The sequence below is a fragment of the Scyliorhinus torazame genome, chromosome 22 (genome assembly GCF_047496885.1).
Source record: "Scyliorhinus torazame isolate Kashiwa2021f chromosome 22, sScyTor2.1, whole genome shotgun sequence".
Taxonomy (NCBI): Eukaryota; Metazoa; Chordata; class Chondrichthyes; order Carcharhiniformes; family Scyliorhinidae; genus Scyliorhinus; species Scyliorhinus torazame.
In genome coordinates, this window is record NC_092728.1 from 45,856,394 (window position 1) to 45,872,353 (window position 15,960).

General features: G+C 39.0%; 1 protein-coding gene across 3 annotated transcripts in view; it reads left to right on the forward strand.

Moving 5' to 3' along the window:
• The window catches only part of LOC140399054 (uncharacterized), a 447,829-nt gene that overhangs the window by 371,447 nt on the left and 60,422 nt on the right, over positions 1-15,960 (forward strand). The gene's annotated exons all lie outside the window — the stretch shown is intronic.

A 15,960-nucleotide genomic window follows, 5' to 3' on the forward strand; every position in this document is an offset into this window, starting at 1 on the left:
CATTATCAGTCAGTGTGTGTTTCATTATCAGTCAGTGTGTGTTTCATTATCAGTCAGTGTGTGTTTCATTATCAGTCAGTGTGTGTTTCATTATCAGTCAGCGTGTGTTTCATTATCAGTCTATGTGTGTTTCATTATCAGTCAGGGTGTGTTTCATTATCAGTCAGCGTGTGTTTCATTATCAGTCAGTGTGTGTTTCATTATCAGTCAGTGTGTGTTTCATTATCAGTCAGCGTGTGTTTCATTATCAGTCAGTGTGTGTTTCATTACCAGTCAGTGTCTGTTTCTTTATCAGTCTGTGTGTGTTTCATTATCAGTCATTGTGTGTTTCATTATCAGTCAGTGTGTGTTTCATTATCAGTCAGTGTGTGTTTCATTATCAGTCAGCGTGTGTTTCATTATCAGTCAGTGTGTGTTTCATTATCAGTCAGTGTCTGTTTCATTATCAGTCAGTGTGTGTTTCATTATCAGTCATTGTGTGTTTCATTATCAGTCATTGTGTGTTTCATTAACAGTCAGTGTGTGTTTCATTAACAGTCAGTGTGTGTTTCATTATCAGTCAGCGTGTGTTTCATTATCAGTCAGCGTGTGTTTCATTATCAGTCAGTGTGTGTTTCATTATCAGTCAGTGTGTGTTTCATTATCAGTCAGTGTGTGTTTCATTATCAATCTGTGTCTTCATTATCAGTCAGTGTGTGTCTTCATTATCAGTCAGTGTGTGTTTCATTATCAATCTGTGTCTTCATTATCAGTCAGTGTGTGTTTCATTATCAGTCAGTGTGTGTTTCATTATCAGTCAGTGTGTGTTTCATTATCAGTCAGTGTGTGTTTCATTATCAGTCAGTGTGTGTTTCATTATCAATCTGTGTCTTCATTATCAGTCAGTGTGTGTCTTCATTATCAGTCAGTGTGTGTTTTATTATCAATCTGTGTCTTCATTATCAGTCAGTGTGTGTCTTCATTATCAGTCAGTGTGTGTTTCATTATCAATCTGTGTCTTCATTATCAGTCAGTGTGTGTTTCATTAACAGTCAGTGTGTGTTTCATTATCAGTCAGTGTGTGTATAATTATCAGTCAGTGTGTGTTTCATTATCAGTCAGTGTCTGTTTCATTATCAGTCAATGTGTGTGTTCATTATCAGTCAGTGTGTGTTTCATTATCAGTCAGTGTGTGTTTCATTATCAATCTGTGTCTTCATTATCAGTCAGTGTGTGTTTCATTATCAGTCAGTGTGTGTTTCATTATCAGTCAGTGTGTGTTTCATTATCAGTCAGTGTGTGTTTCATTATCAGTCAGTGTGTGTTTCATTATCAGTCAATGAGTCATCATTATCAGTCAGTGTGTGTTTCATTATCAGTCAGTGTGTGTTTCATTATCAGTCAGTGTGTGTTTCATTATCAATCTGTGTCTTCATTATCAGTCAGTGTGTGTTTCATTATCAGTCAGTGTGTGTTTCATTATCAGTCAGTGTGTGTTTCATTATCAGTCAGTGTGTGTTACATTATCAGTCAGTGTGTGTTTCATTAACAGTCAGTGTGTATATAATTATCAGTCAGTGTGTGTTTCATTATCAGTCAGTGTGTGTTTCATTATCAGTCAGTGTGTGTTTCATTATCAATCTGTGTCTTCATTATCAGTCAGTGTGTGTTTCATTATCAGTCAGTGTGTGTTTCATTATCAGTCAGTGTGTGTTTCATTATCAGTCAGTGTGTGTTTCATTATCAGTCAGTGTGTGTTTCATTATCAGTCAATGAGTCATCATTATCAGTCAGTGTGTGTTTCATTATCAGTCAGTGTGTGTTTCATTATCAATCTGTGTCTTTATTATCAGTCAGTGTGTGTTTCATTATCAGTCAGTGTCTGTTTAATTATCCGTCAGTGTGTGTTTCATTATCAGTCAGTGTGTGTTTCATTATCAATCTGTGTCATCATTATCAGCCAGTGTGTGTTTCATTATCAATCTGTGTCATCATTATCAGCCAGTGTGTGTTTCATTATCAGTCAGTGTCTGTTTAATTATCAGTCAGTGTGTGTTTAATTATCAGTCAGTGTGTGTTTCATTATCAGTCAGTGTGTGTTTCATTATCAGTCAGTGTGTGTTTCATTATCAGTCAGCGTGTGTCATTATCAGTCAGTGTGTGTTTCATTATCAATCGGGGTGTGTTTCATTATCAATCTGTGTCTTCATTATCAGTCAGTGTGTGTTTCATTATCTGTCAGTGTGTGTTTAATTATCAGTCAGTGTGTGTTTCATTATCAGTCAGTGTGTGTTTCATTATCAGTCAGTGTGTGTTTCATTATCAGTCAGTGTGTGTTTCATTATCTGTCAGTGTGTGTTTAATTATCAGTCAGTGTGTGTTTCATTATCAGTCAGTGTGTGTTTCATTATCAGTCAGTGTGTGTTTCATTATCAGTCAGTGTGTGTTTCATTATCAATCTGTGTCTTCATTATCAGTCAGTGTGTGTCTTCATTATCAGTCAGTGTGTGTTTCATTATCAATCTGTGTCTTCATTATAAGTCAGTGTGTGTTTCATTATCAGTCAGTGTGTGTTTCATTATCAGTCAGTGTGTGTTTCATTATCAGTCAGTGTGTGTTTCATTATCAGTCAGTGTGTGTTTCATTATCAGTCAGTGTGTGTTTCATTATCAGTCAGTGTGTGTTTCATTATCAGTCAGTGTGTGTTTCATTATCAGTCAGTGTCTGTTTCATTATCAGTCAGTGTGTGTTTCATTATCAGTCAGTGTGTGTTTCATTATCAGTCAGTGTGTGTTTCATTATCAGTCAGTGTGTGTTTCATTATCAGTCAGTGTGTGTTTCATTATCAGTCAGTGTGTGTTTCATTATCAGTCAGTGTGTGTTTCATTATCAGTCAGCGTGTGTTTCATTATCAGTCTATGTGTGTTTCATTATCAGTCAGGGTGTGTTTCATTATCAGTCAGCGTGTGTTTCATTATCAGTCAGTGTGTGTTTCATTATCAGTCAGTGTGTGTTTCATTATCAGTCAGCGTGTGTTTCATTATCAGTCAGTGTGTGTTTCATTACCAGTCAGTGTCTGTTTCTTTATCAGTCTGTGTGTGTTTCATTATCAGTCATTGTGTGTTTCATTATCAGTCAGTGTGTGTTTCATTATCAGTCAGTGTGTGTTTCATTATCAGTCAGCGTGTGTTTCATTATCAGTCAGTGTGTGTTTCATTATCAGTCAGTGTCTGTTTCATTATCAGTCAGTGTGTGTTTCATTATCAGTCATTGTGTGTTTCATTATCAGTCATTGTGTGTTTCATTAACAGTCAGTGTGTGTTTCATTAACAGTCAGTGTGTGTTTCATTATCAGTCAGTGTGTGTTTCATTATCAGTCAGCGTGTGTTTCATTATCAGTCAGTGTGTGTTTCATTACCAGTCAGTGTCTGTTTCATTATCAGTCAGTGTCTGTTTCATTATCAGTCATTGTGTGTTTCATTATCAGTCAGTGTCTGTTTCATTATCAGTCAGTGTGTGTTTCATTATCAGTCAGTGTGTGTTACATTATCAGTCAGTGTGTGTTTCATTATCAGTCAGTGTGTGTTTCATTATCAGTCAGTGTCTGTTTCATTATCAGTCAAAGTGTGTGTTCATTATCAGTCAGTGTGTGTTTCATTATCAGTCAGTGTGTGTTTCATTATCAATCTGTGTCTTCATTATCAGTCAGTGTGTGTTTCATTATCAGTCAGTGTGTGTTTCATTATCAGTCAGTGTGTGTTTCATTATCAGTCAATGAGTCATCATTATCAGTCAGTGTGTGTTTCATTATCAGTCAGTGTGTGTTTCATTATCAGTCAGTGTGTGTATAATTATCAGTCAGTGTGTGTATAATTATCAGTCAGTGTGTGTTTCATTATCAGTCAGTGTCTGTTTCATTATCAGTCAATGTGTGTGTTCATTATCAGTCAGTGTGTGTTTCATTATCAGTCAGTGTGTGTTTCATTATCAATCTGTGTCTTCATTATCAGTCAGTGTGTGTTTCATTATCAGTCAGTGTGTGTTTCATTATCAGTCAGTGTGTGTTTCATTATCAGTCAGTGTGTGTTTCATTATCAGTCAATGAGTCATCATTATCAGTCAGTGTGTGTTTCATTATCAGTCAGTGTGTGTTTCATTATCAATCTGTGTCTTTATTATCAGTCAGTGTGTGTTTCATTATCAGTCAGTGTCTGTTTAATTATCCGTCAGTGTGTGTTTCATTATCAGTCAGTGTGTGTTTCATTATCAATCTGTGTCATCATTATCAGCCAGTGTGTGTTTCATTATCAATCTGTGTCATCATTATCAGCCAGTGTGTGTTTCATTATCAGTCAGTGTCTGTTTAATTATCAGTCAGTGTGTGTTTAATTATCAGTCAGTGTGTGTTTCATTATCAGTCAGTGTGTGTTTCATTATCAGTCAGTGTGTGTTTCATTATCAGTCAGCGTGTGTCATTATCAGTCAGTGTGTGTTTCATTATCAATCGGGGTGTGTTTCATTATCAATCTGTGTCTTCATTATCAGTCAGTGTGTGTTTCATTATCTGTCAGTGTGTGTTTAATTATCAGTCAGTGTGTGTTTCATTATCAGTCAGTGTGTGTTTCATTATCAGTCAGTGTGTGTTTCATTATCAGTCAGTGTGTGTTTCATTATCTGTCAGTGTGTGTTTAATTATCAGTCAGTGTGTGTTTCATTATCAGTCAGTGTGTGTTTCATTATCAGTCAGTGTGTGTTTCATTATCAGTCAGTGTGTGTTTCATTATCAATCTGTGTCTTCATTATCAGTCAGTGTGTGTCTTCATTATCAGTCAGTGTGTGTTTCATTATCAATCTGTGTCTTCATTATAAGTCAGTGTGTGTTTCATTATCAGTCAGTGTGTGTTTCATTATCAGTCAGTGTGTGTTTCATTATCAGTCAGTGTGTGTTTCATTATCAGTCAGTGTGTGTTTCATTATCAGTCAGTGTGTGTTTCATTATCAGTCAGTGTGTGTTTCATTATCAGTCAGTGTCTGTTTCATTATCAGTCAGTGTGTGTTTCATTATCAGTCAGTGTGTGTTTCATTATCAGTCAGTGTGTGTTTCATTATCAGTCAGTGTGTGTTTCATTATCAGTCAGTGTGTGTTTCATTATCAGTCAGTGTGTGTTTCATTATCAGTCAGTGTGTGTTTCATTATCAGTCAGCGTGTGTTTCATTATCAGTCTATGTGTGTTTCATTATCAGTCAGGGTGTGTTTCATTATCAGTCAGCGTGTGTTTCATTATCAGTCAGTGTGTGTTTCATTATCAGTCAGTGTGTGTTTCATTATCAGTCAGCGTGTGTTTCATTATCAGTCAGTGTGTGTTTCATTACCAGTCAGTGTCTGTTTCTTTATCAGTCTGTGTGTGTTTCATTATCAGTCATTGTGTGTTTCATTATCAGTCAGTGTGTGTTTCATTATCAGTCAGTGTGTGTTTCATTATCAGTCAGCGTGTGTTTCATTATCAGTCAGTGTGTGTTTCATTATCAGTCAGTGTCTGTTTCATTATCAGTCAGTGTGTGTTTCATTATCAGTCATTGTGTGTTTCATTATCAGTCATTGTGTGTTTCATTAACAGTCAGTGTGTGTTTCATTAACAGTCAGTGTGTGTTTCATTATCAGTCAGTGTGTGTTTCATTATCAGTCAGCGTGTGTTTCATTATCAGTCAGTGTGTGTTTCATTACCAGTCAGTGTCTGTTTCATTATCAGTCAGTGTCTGTTTCATTATCAGTCATTGTGTGTTTCATTATCAGTCAGTGTCTGTTTCATTATCAGTCAGTGTGTGTTTCATTATCAGTCAGTGTGTGTTACATTATCAGTCAGTGTGTGTTTCATTATCAGTCAGTGTGTGTTTCATTATCAGTCAGTGTCTGTTTCATTATCAGTCAAAGTGTGTGTTCATTATCAGTCAGTGTGTGTTTCATTATCAGTCAGTGTGTGTTTCATTATCAATCTGTGTCTTCATTATCAGTCAGTGTGTGTTTCATTATCAGTCAGTGTGTGTTTCATTATCAGTCAGTGTGTGTTTCATTATCAGTCAATGAGTCATCATTATCAGTCAGTGTGTGTTTCATTATCAGTCAGTGTGTGTTTCATTATCAGTCAGTGTCTTCATTATCAGTCAGTGTGTTCCATTATCAGTCAGTGTGTGTTTCATTATCAATCTGTGTCTTCATTATCATGTCTATGTGTGTTTCATTATCAGTCAGTGTGTGTTTCATTATCAGTCAATGTGTGCGTTCATTATCAGTCAGTGTGTGTTTCATTATCAGTCAGTGTGTGTTTCATTATCAGTCAGTGTGTGTTTCATTAACAGTCAGTGTGTGTCATTATCAGTCAGTGTGTGTTTCATTATCAATCGGGGCGTGTTTCATTATCAATCGGGGCGTGTTTCATTATCAATCTGTGTCTTCATTATCAGTCAGTGTGTGTTTCATTATCAGTCAGTGTGTGTTTCATTATCAGTCAGTGTGTGTTTCATTATCAATCTGTGTCTTCATTATCAGTCAGTGTGTGTCTTCATTATCAGTCAGTGTGTGTTTCATTATCAATCTGTGTCTTCATTATCAGTCAGTGTGTGTTTCATTATCAGTCAGTGTGTGTTTCATTATCAGTCAGTGTGTGTTTCATTATCAGTCAGTGTGTGTTTCATTATCAGTCAGTGTGTGTTTCATTATCAATCTGTGTCTTCATTATCAGTCAGTGTGTGTCTTCATTATCAGTCAGTGTGTGTTTCATTATCAATCTGTGTCTTCATTATCAGTCAGTGTGTGTCTTCATTATCAGTCAGTGTGTGTTTCATTATCAATCTGTGTCTTCATTATCAGTCAGTGTGTGTTTCATTAACAGTCAGTGTGTGTTTCATTATCAGTCAGTGTGTGTATAATTATCAGTCAGTGTGTGTTTCATTATCAGTCAGTGTCTGTTTCATTATCAGTCAATGTGTGTGTTCATTATCAGTCAGTGTGTGTTTCATTATCAGTCAGTGTGTGTTTCATTATCAATCTGTGTCTTCATTATCAGTCAGTGTGTGTTTCATTATCAGTCAGTGTGTGTTTCATTATCAGTCAGTGTGTGTTTCATTATCAGTCAGTGTGTGTTTCATTATCAGTCAGTGTGTGTTTCATTATCAGTCAATGAGTCATCATTATCAGTCAGTGTGTGTTTCATTATCAGTCAGTGTGTGTTTCATTATCAGTCAGTGTGTGTTTCATTATCAATCTGTGTCTTCATTATCAGTCAGTGTGTGTTTCATTATCAGTCAGTGTGTGTTTCATTATCAGTCAGTGTGTGTTTCATTATCAGTCAGTGTGTGTTACATTATCAGTCAGTGTGTGTTTCATTAACAGTCAGTGTGTATATAATTATCAGTCAGTGTGTGTTTCATTATCAGTCAGTGTGTGTTTCATTATCAGTCAGTGTGTGTTTCATTATCAATCTGTGTCTTCATTATCAGTCAGTGTGTGTTTCATTATCAGTCAGTGTGTGTTTCATTATCAGTCAGTGTGTGTTTCATTATCAGTCAGTGTGTGTTTCATTATCAGTCAGTGTGTGTTTCATTATCAGTCAATGAGTCATCATTATCAGTCAGTGTGTGTTTCATTATCAGTCAGTGTGTGTTTCATTATCAATCTGTGTCTTTATTATCAGTCAGTGTGTGTTTCATTATCAGTCAGTGTCTGTTTAATTATCCGTCAGTGTGTGTTTCATTATCAGTCAGTGTGTGTTTCATTATCAATCTGTGTCATCATTATCAGCCAGTGTGTGTTTCATTATCAATCTGTGTCATCATTATCAGCCAGTGTGTGTTTCATTATCAGTCAGTGTCTGTTTAATTATCAGTCAGTGTGTGTTTAATTATCAGTCAGTGTGTGTTTCATTATCAGTCAGTGTGTGTTTCATTATCAGTCAGTGTGTGTTTCATTATCAGTCAGCGTGTGTCATTATCAGTCAGTGTGTGTTTCATTATCAATCGGGGTGTGTTTCATTATCAATCTGTGTCTTCATTATCAGTCAGTGTGTGTTTCATTATCTGTCAGTGTGTGTTTAATTATCAGTCAGTGTGTGTTTCATTATCAGTCAGTGTGTGTTTCATTATCAGTCAGTGTGTGTTTCATTATCAGTCAGTGTGTGTTTCATTATCTGTCAGTGTGTGTTTAATTATCAGTCAGTGTGTGTTTCATTATCAGTCAGTGTGTGTTTCATTATCAGTCAGTGTGTGTTTCATTATCAATCTGTGTCTTCATTATCAGTCAGTGTGTGTCTTCATTATCAGTCAGTGTGTGTTTCATTATCAATCTGTGTCTTCATTATAAGTCAGTGTGTGTTTCATTATCAGTCAGTGTGTGTTTCATTATCAGTCAGTGTGTGTTTCATTATCAGTCAGTGTGTGTTTCATTATCAGTCAGTGTGTGTTTCATTATCAGTCAGCGTGTGTTTCATTATCAGTCTATGTGTGTTTCATTATCAGTCAGGGTGTGTTTCATTATCAGTCAGCGTGTTTTTCATTATCAGTCAGTGTGTGTTTCATTATCAGTCAGTGTGTGTTTCATTATCAGTCAGTGTGTGTTTCATTATCAGTCAGCGTGTGTTTCATTATCAGTCAGTGTGTGTTTCATTACCAGTCAGTGTCTGTTTCATTATCAGTCAGTGTGTGTTTCATTATCAGTCATTGTGTGTTTCATTATCAGTCAGTGTGTGTTTCATTATCAGTCAGCGTGTGTTTCATTATCAGTCAGTGTGTGTTTCATTATCAGTCAGTGTCTGTTTCATTATCAGTCAGTGTGTGTTTCATTATCAGTCATTGTGTGTTTCATTATCAGTCAGTGTGTGTTTCATTAACAGTCAGTGTGTGTTTCATTATCAGTCAGTGTGTGTTTCATTATCAGTCAGCGTGTGTTTCATTATCAGTCAGTGTGTGTTTCATTATCAGTCAGTGTGTGTTTCATTACCAGTCAGTGTCTGTTTCATTATCAGTCAGTGTCTGTTTCATTATCAGTCATTGTGTGTTTCATTATCAGTCAGTGTCTGTTTCATTATCAGTCAGTGTGTGTTACATTATCAGTCAGTGTGTGTTTCATTATCAGTCAATGTGTTTCATTATCAGTCAATGTGTCATCATTATCAGTCAGTGTGTGTTTCATTATCAGTCAGTGTCTGTTTCATTATCAGTCAGTGTGTGTTTCATTATCAGTCAGTGTGTGTTTCATTATCAGTCAGTGTGTGTTTCATTATCAGTCAGTGTGTGTTTCATTATCAGTCAGTGTGTGTGTTTCATTATCAGTCAGTTTGTGTCTTCATTATCAGTCAGTGTGTGTTTCATTATCAGTCAGTGTGTGTCTTCATTATCAGTCAGTGTGTGTTTCATTATCAGTCAGTGTGTGATCATTATCAGTCAGTTTGTGTCTTCATTATCAGTCAGTGTGTGTTTCATTATCAGTCAGTTTGTGTCTTCATTATCAGTCAGTGTGTGTATAATTATCAGTCAGTGTGTGTATAATTATCAGTCAGTGTCTGTTTCATTATCAGTCAATGTGTGTGTTCATTATCAGTCAGTGTGTGTTTCATTATCAATCTGTGTGTGTTTCATTATCAATCTGTGTCTTCATTATCAGTCAGTGTGTGTTTCATTATCAGTCAGTGTGTGTTTCATTATCAGTCAGTGTGTGTTTCATTATCAGTCAGTGTGTGTTTCATTATCAGTCAATGAGTCATCATTATCAGTCAGTGTGTGTTTCATTATCAGTCAGTGTGTGTTTCATTATCAGTCAGTGTCTGTTTAATTATCCCTCAGTGTGTGTTTCATTATCAGTCAGTGTGTATTTCATTATCAATCTGTCATCATTATCAGCCAGTGTGTGTTTCATTATCAGTCAGTGTCTGTTTAATTATCAGTCAGTGTGTGTTTAATTATCAGTCAGTGTGTATTTCATTATCAGTCAGTGTGTGTTTCATTATCAGTCAGTGTGTGTTTCATTATCAGTCAGTGTGTGTTTCATTATCAGTCAGTGTCTGTTTCATTATCAGTCAATGTGTGTGTTCATTATCAGTCAGTGTGTGTTTCGTTATCAGTCAGTGTGTGTTTCGTTATCAGTCAGTGTGTGTTTCATTATCAGTCAGTGTGTGTTTCATTATCAGTCAGTTTGTGTTTCATTATCAGTCAGTGTGTGTGTTTCATTATCAGTCAGTTTGTGTCTTCATTATCAGTCAGTGTGTGTCTTCATTATCAGTCAGTGTGTGATCATTATCAGTCAGTTTGTGTCTTCATTATCAGTCAGTGTGTATTTCATTATCAGTCAGTTTGTGTCTTCATTATCAGTCAGCGTGTGTTTCATTATCAGTCAGTGTGTGTTTCATTATCAGTCAGTTTGTGTCTTCATTATCAGTCAGTGTGTGTCTTTATTATCAGTCAGTGTGTGTCTTTATTATCAGTCAGTGTGTGTCTTCATTATCAGTCAGTGTGTGTCTTCATTATCAGTCAGTGTGTGTTTCATTATCAGTCAATGTGTGTGTTCATTATCAGTCAGTGTGTGTTTCGTTATCAGTCAGTGTGTGTTTCATTATCAGTCAGTGTGTGTTTCATTATCAGTCAGTGTCTTCATTATCAGTCAGTGTGTTCCATTATCAGTCAGTGTGTGTTTCATTATCAATCTGTGTCTTCATTATCAGTCAGTGTGTGTTTCATTATCAGTCAGTGTGTGTTTCATTATCAGTCAGTGTGTGTTTCATTATCAGTCAATGTGTCATCATTATCAATCAGTGTGTGTTTCATTATCAGTCAGTGTGTGTTTAATTATCAGTCAGTGTGTGTTTCATTATCAATCTGTGTCTTCATTATCAGTCAGTGTCTGTTTCATTATCAGTCAGTGTGTGTTTCATTATCAGTCAGTGTGTGTTTCATTATCAGTCAGTGTGTGTTTCATTATCAGTCAGTGTGTGTTTCATTATCAGTCAGTGTGTGTCTTCATTATCAGTCAGTGTGTGTTTCATTATCAGTCAGTGTGTGTCTTCATTATCAGTCAGTGTGTGTCTTTATTATCAGTCAGTGTGTGTCTTTATTATCAGTCAGTGTGTGTCTTCATTATCAGTCAGTGTGTGTCTTCATTATCAGTCAGTGTGTGTTTCATTATCAGTCAGTGTGTGTTTCATTATCAGTCAGTGTGTGATCATTATCAGTCAGTATGTGTACATTATTTGTCAGTGTGTGTGAATAATATAATTCCAGATCAGCCCTCAAAATGACCCTGGCACCAGGAAAATGAACGCGGCGATCTCAGATTTTGTGTGGGCGGGTAAAACTCCGAGAGTAAAGCCCCGAGAGGGCACTCCTGGAACGGGGTCGCGGAGAGGGGGCTTGGCCCTCCCGAGCTTTATTAAGTATAACTGGGCGGCCAACATATCGATGGTCAGGAAGTGGGTAGCGGGGGTGGGGTCGGCCTGGGAGTGAGTGGAAGCGGCATCCTGCAAGGGTATGAGTTTGGAGGCTTCACTAACAGCGCCTCTGCCGTTCTCGACGGTTCGGTACTCTACAAGCCCAGGGGTGGTGGCAGTCCTAAGGGTGTGTGGACAATGGAGGCAGCACATGAGATTGGAGGAGGCGTCAGCTTGTCCCGGGGGGCTGGATGTGCTTTAAAAGATGGCAGCAGGCAGGGATTAAGAGATTTGGGGACCTATTCATCCAGGAGGGCTTTCTGACCTTGCAGGCACTAGAGGAGGAGTTTGAGTTGCCGTGTGGGAACGCGTTTTGGTACCTTCAGGTGCGGGAGTTTGTACAGAGGCAGGTTCTAAGCTTTCCTTGCCTCCCCCCGAGGGGACCACAGGACAAGGTGATGCAATCAACAGGTGTTAGAGAGGGGAGGGTTTCGGAGAGATACAAGGTGTTGATGGAGTGGGAGTGGCCCCTATCAGAGAGGTGAAGACTGAGTGGGAAGAGGAGCTGGGAGGAGAGCTGGAAATTGAACTGTGGGGAAAAGCCTCATCCTCGTCGTGTGCCAGACTTAGCTTGATCCAGTTCACGGTGGTCCACAGGGCCCACATGAGGGTAGCCCGGATGAGCAGGTTCTTTGAGGAGGTGGAGGACAGATGTGGGTGGTGTGGGGGGAGCACGCCTAAGCATGTGCGTATGTTTTGGGCAGTCCGAAATGGAGGGGATTCTGGCAGGGATTCGCGGACGCTATGTCAGAAGTCCTGGAAGGGAGGGTAACTCTGAGTCCAGAACTGGCAATATTTGGGGTATCGGGAGATCCGAGGGCCGGGGGGGTGGGGGGAGGGGGGGCGATGTCCTGGCCTTCTCCTCCCCAATGGCCCGGAGACGGATTTTGCTGGGATGGAGGAACTCGGAGCCTCCGAAGGCAGGAGTGTGGGTCAGCGATATGGCAGGGTTTCTCAGCCTGGAAAAAATCAAGTTCACCTTGAGAGGATCAAAAGGGGTTCGCCCGGAGATGGCAACCGATCATCGATTTCTTCAAGGAGAATTGAACGTCAGCAGTAAGGGAGGAGGGGAAAAGGGCCGGGGGGGGGGGAGGGTGAGGAAAACAGGAGGCATGGCAATGTTAGATAAGGACAGGGGACTCAGTATATGGATAATTGAGGAATAGGACAGGGGTAGTAGGGGACGTTGTTTTCTGGTTTTTGTTCATATAGGTGTTTTGCGTGTGGCGGCCCGCACGGTTGTTTAATAAATGTTAATGTGTTAATCTGCGAACATTACAAATGCTTCACTAAAATATTTTCTTTAAAACTAATGACAGTGGCACTGAACAGAAACTCCAATTTTCTGTTGAAAGTTTGTGAGACTGAGGAAAGGGTACCTCGCTCCAGGTGTGAATTCATGAAAATTAGGGATATTATAAAATAAAACAAACTTCATTGCGCACACCATATTAAAATATCTTTAACATCGCACAAGAAAATAACTGACAATTACCACAGAAACAATGATAATTGATGCAGTGGCATCGTAACCCTTATCTGCATCAGCATTCCCCCTCGAACCACAAACTTCTGCTCTCAATCCACCGTTAAGTACCTTTAGCACTTGCTATGCATAGGTGTCTTTTCAGACTTTGAACCCTGTCAGGAAAATACACAATCTCTGAATCTGTTCCTTCAGAAGCCTCTCGGCTTGCCACCAACTAAAGCTCTGAACCTCTACACCTGACTGTTTCCACCCCTGGCTCCAACCATTGACAACATAATATTACTAACTGAAGAAATGTCTCTAAATAACAATTCAAAATGGAACCCTATGAATATAAACAATTTTTCATTAGCCCAAACTTTTAAGACGCTTTAATTGCACCTCTGGCCCCCAAAATGCCTAGCTGTCTTGCAAACCAGGATTTTAAAAAAACACTACTGTTGCAGTCATACACAGACTACCCCGTGATTGTAACCCTTACTGCACCAAATACATAAAATACAATACATCTGAAATCCCGACATTCATCGCATGTATCATTTATAGATGGTGCCAATCTTGCTTTCTGCTCAGGTCCGAATGGAAATTAATAAAATGTTATGTTCTTTTATATGGAACAAAAAGAAACCTTGCTTAGAACCAGTTCAAAGGGGAGCAGGGGGCGGTGTTAGGGGTGCAGAATATTAAAATGTATCAATTAGCCACATATATTAGGCTTATACGGGATTGGATCACACAGGACACATCCACCATTTGACTTGACATTGGAGCAGGCCAGTCTGTGTACTGCTTGCAAGCCCTGTTGTTTTACAGGGATTTAAAGGCTGGGTCTACCAAATGTGAGGATCCTGTAATTATCAACTCTCTTAGAGCATGGAGGATGGAAGGGAGATCAAAATTAATTTCTGCTCTCTCTCCCATTCAGGGCAACCCGGATTTCCCATCAGGTCTTATGGACCATGGATTCGATATCTGGAGAGATAGAGGTATTTGCAGGCTGCGAGACATGTTCAGTGGAGTTTCCTTGTCATCTTTTGAGCAACAATGTTGATAATTTGATATCCCAAGATACTCCTTTTTAAAATATTGTAAGAGTCCTTCTTGTTTATTTCCTTTGTTCCCATTTATTTAATTTTATCATTTTGGTCCATGGACCCATAATTGGAATGTCCCTTTAAGTAGAAGTGTGTTTGCCAGGGACAGTGCGTTCCCAACTTTTGTATTCTGGAGAGAAGAAATCAGACACGTGAGCACCGAGTGAATCTGAGGAACCGCTTTTGGAGGAAGTCGGTTCGATTGACTAACTGGAATGACAACCAAAAATGGCTTCTGCCTGACAACAGTCAGTGATTGGTTAATGCCAGGTGGATTTTTTGGAGAGAACCTGCCAGAAGCCTCTTGACCCTCAAAGGAAGGGGAGTTGTGCTCCCTCCTCCCCCCCCCCCACCCCCCCACCCCCCCCCCACACACACACACTGCCGGTTGTCTGCTTTCCATGTGAGTCTGCAGTGAGGTAAAGATAGTGCCCAACCAAAGGCCTAACCTTTACAAATAAATTAACTGGAACACATCCATCTAAATCAAAGTTCCTTATCCTTTTATTTTATTATATTTTCTTTACCTCTCAACCACCTTTTCACCTGTATTGTTTGTCTGTGTGTGTATAGAGATTGGGGGGGGGGAGGGAGTTAGAATGGAAGGGTAAGGAATCATATAGTAGATAGCCAGTTGTATTTTTGCCTGTTTAATTATAATTACTATTAATAATAAAAGGTTATTTGTGTTTAAATTTTACAAGCCTGGGACTGTAGTCAATTTAATTCAACCAAATCTACAAGTATTACAAGGGTAGCACGGTAGCACAGTTGCTTCACAGCGTCAGGGTCCCAGGTTCGATTCCCGCCTTGGGTCACTGTCTGTGCGGAGTCTGCAAGTTCTCCCCGTGTCTGCATGGGTTTTCTCCGGGTGCTCCGGTTTCCTACCACAGTCCAAAGATGGGCAGGGTAGGTGGATTGGCCATGCTAAATTGCCCTTAGTGTCCAAAAAAGTTAGTTGGGGTTACTGGGTTATGGGGATAGAGTGGAGGTGTGGGCTTAAGTAGGGTGCTCTTTCTGAGGGCCGGTGCAGACTCGATGGGCTGAATGGCCTCCTTCTGCACTGTAAATTCTATGATTTTATGATTCGAAAATCTCATTTCGCCTGTGTTGTGACTCTGGGTCAAGTGGGGCTGGAATTGACCGTACACTTGCCCAGGGTGTCGCAACATATTTTGGGGGCTCGTCCGGGATCTTTGTAACAGTAGACAGCAATGATTTAGATTATAGTATGTATTAAAGATGCACCATGTTTGTAATAGCATAACAGGGTGGCTCTGGAACCTGCTCAGGCCTTTCTTCAGGTGGAGGACCTGTCTTTGGTTTATTTATGAGAGGTTTGTAAATACAAGTTAATTGAATTGGCAAGAGAATTAAAAGTAAAGGTGTTGGATAAAACTAGGAATATATGATACATTGTTTGAGTGTTTGGGACTGTTAGAAGCATAGGAGAGCCCATGAGCAAGTTGTCCAGGTCATGTTGCATCGGAAACACTTTCTGGTGAGGAATCCGGTCTGGAGAGAATTTGGTTGCAGTTGGAGCATGAGAGGAATTTTTAAAAAATGAGAATGTGGGAAAAAGAGGAACAAAGTGTTTATCAAAGGGAAATTGAAATGAAGAAACTTGACGTGGAAATTGAAAAATTAGCAAGGGAAGAACGTGATATCGAGAGCGAGAGCAGGAGAGAGTCTGAACACAGAATATCGACTTAAGTTCCCCCAGCCATGTGTTTCTCAGTGGCGCACTATTCACTGGTGGCGAATTCTTTTTCTCCCACCTATTATTCCTGCTGTAAAAAAAATAATTCTAAGGGAAAGAGCCACCATCCATGGTTCATAAAGAATTTAAGAAAAGGATCAACCTTATGGAAAAAAACAAAACTGCGCAAAGTTGAACGGCAGGTCAGATGATTGGTTCGAACATAAA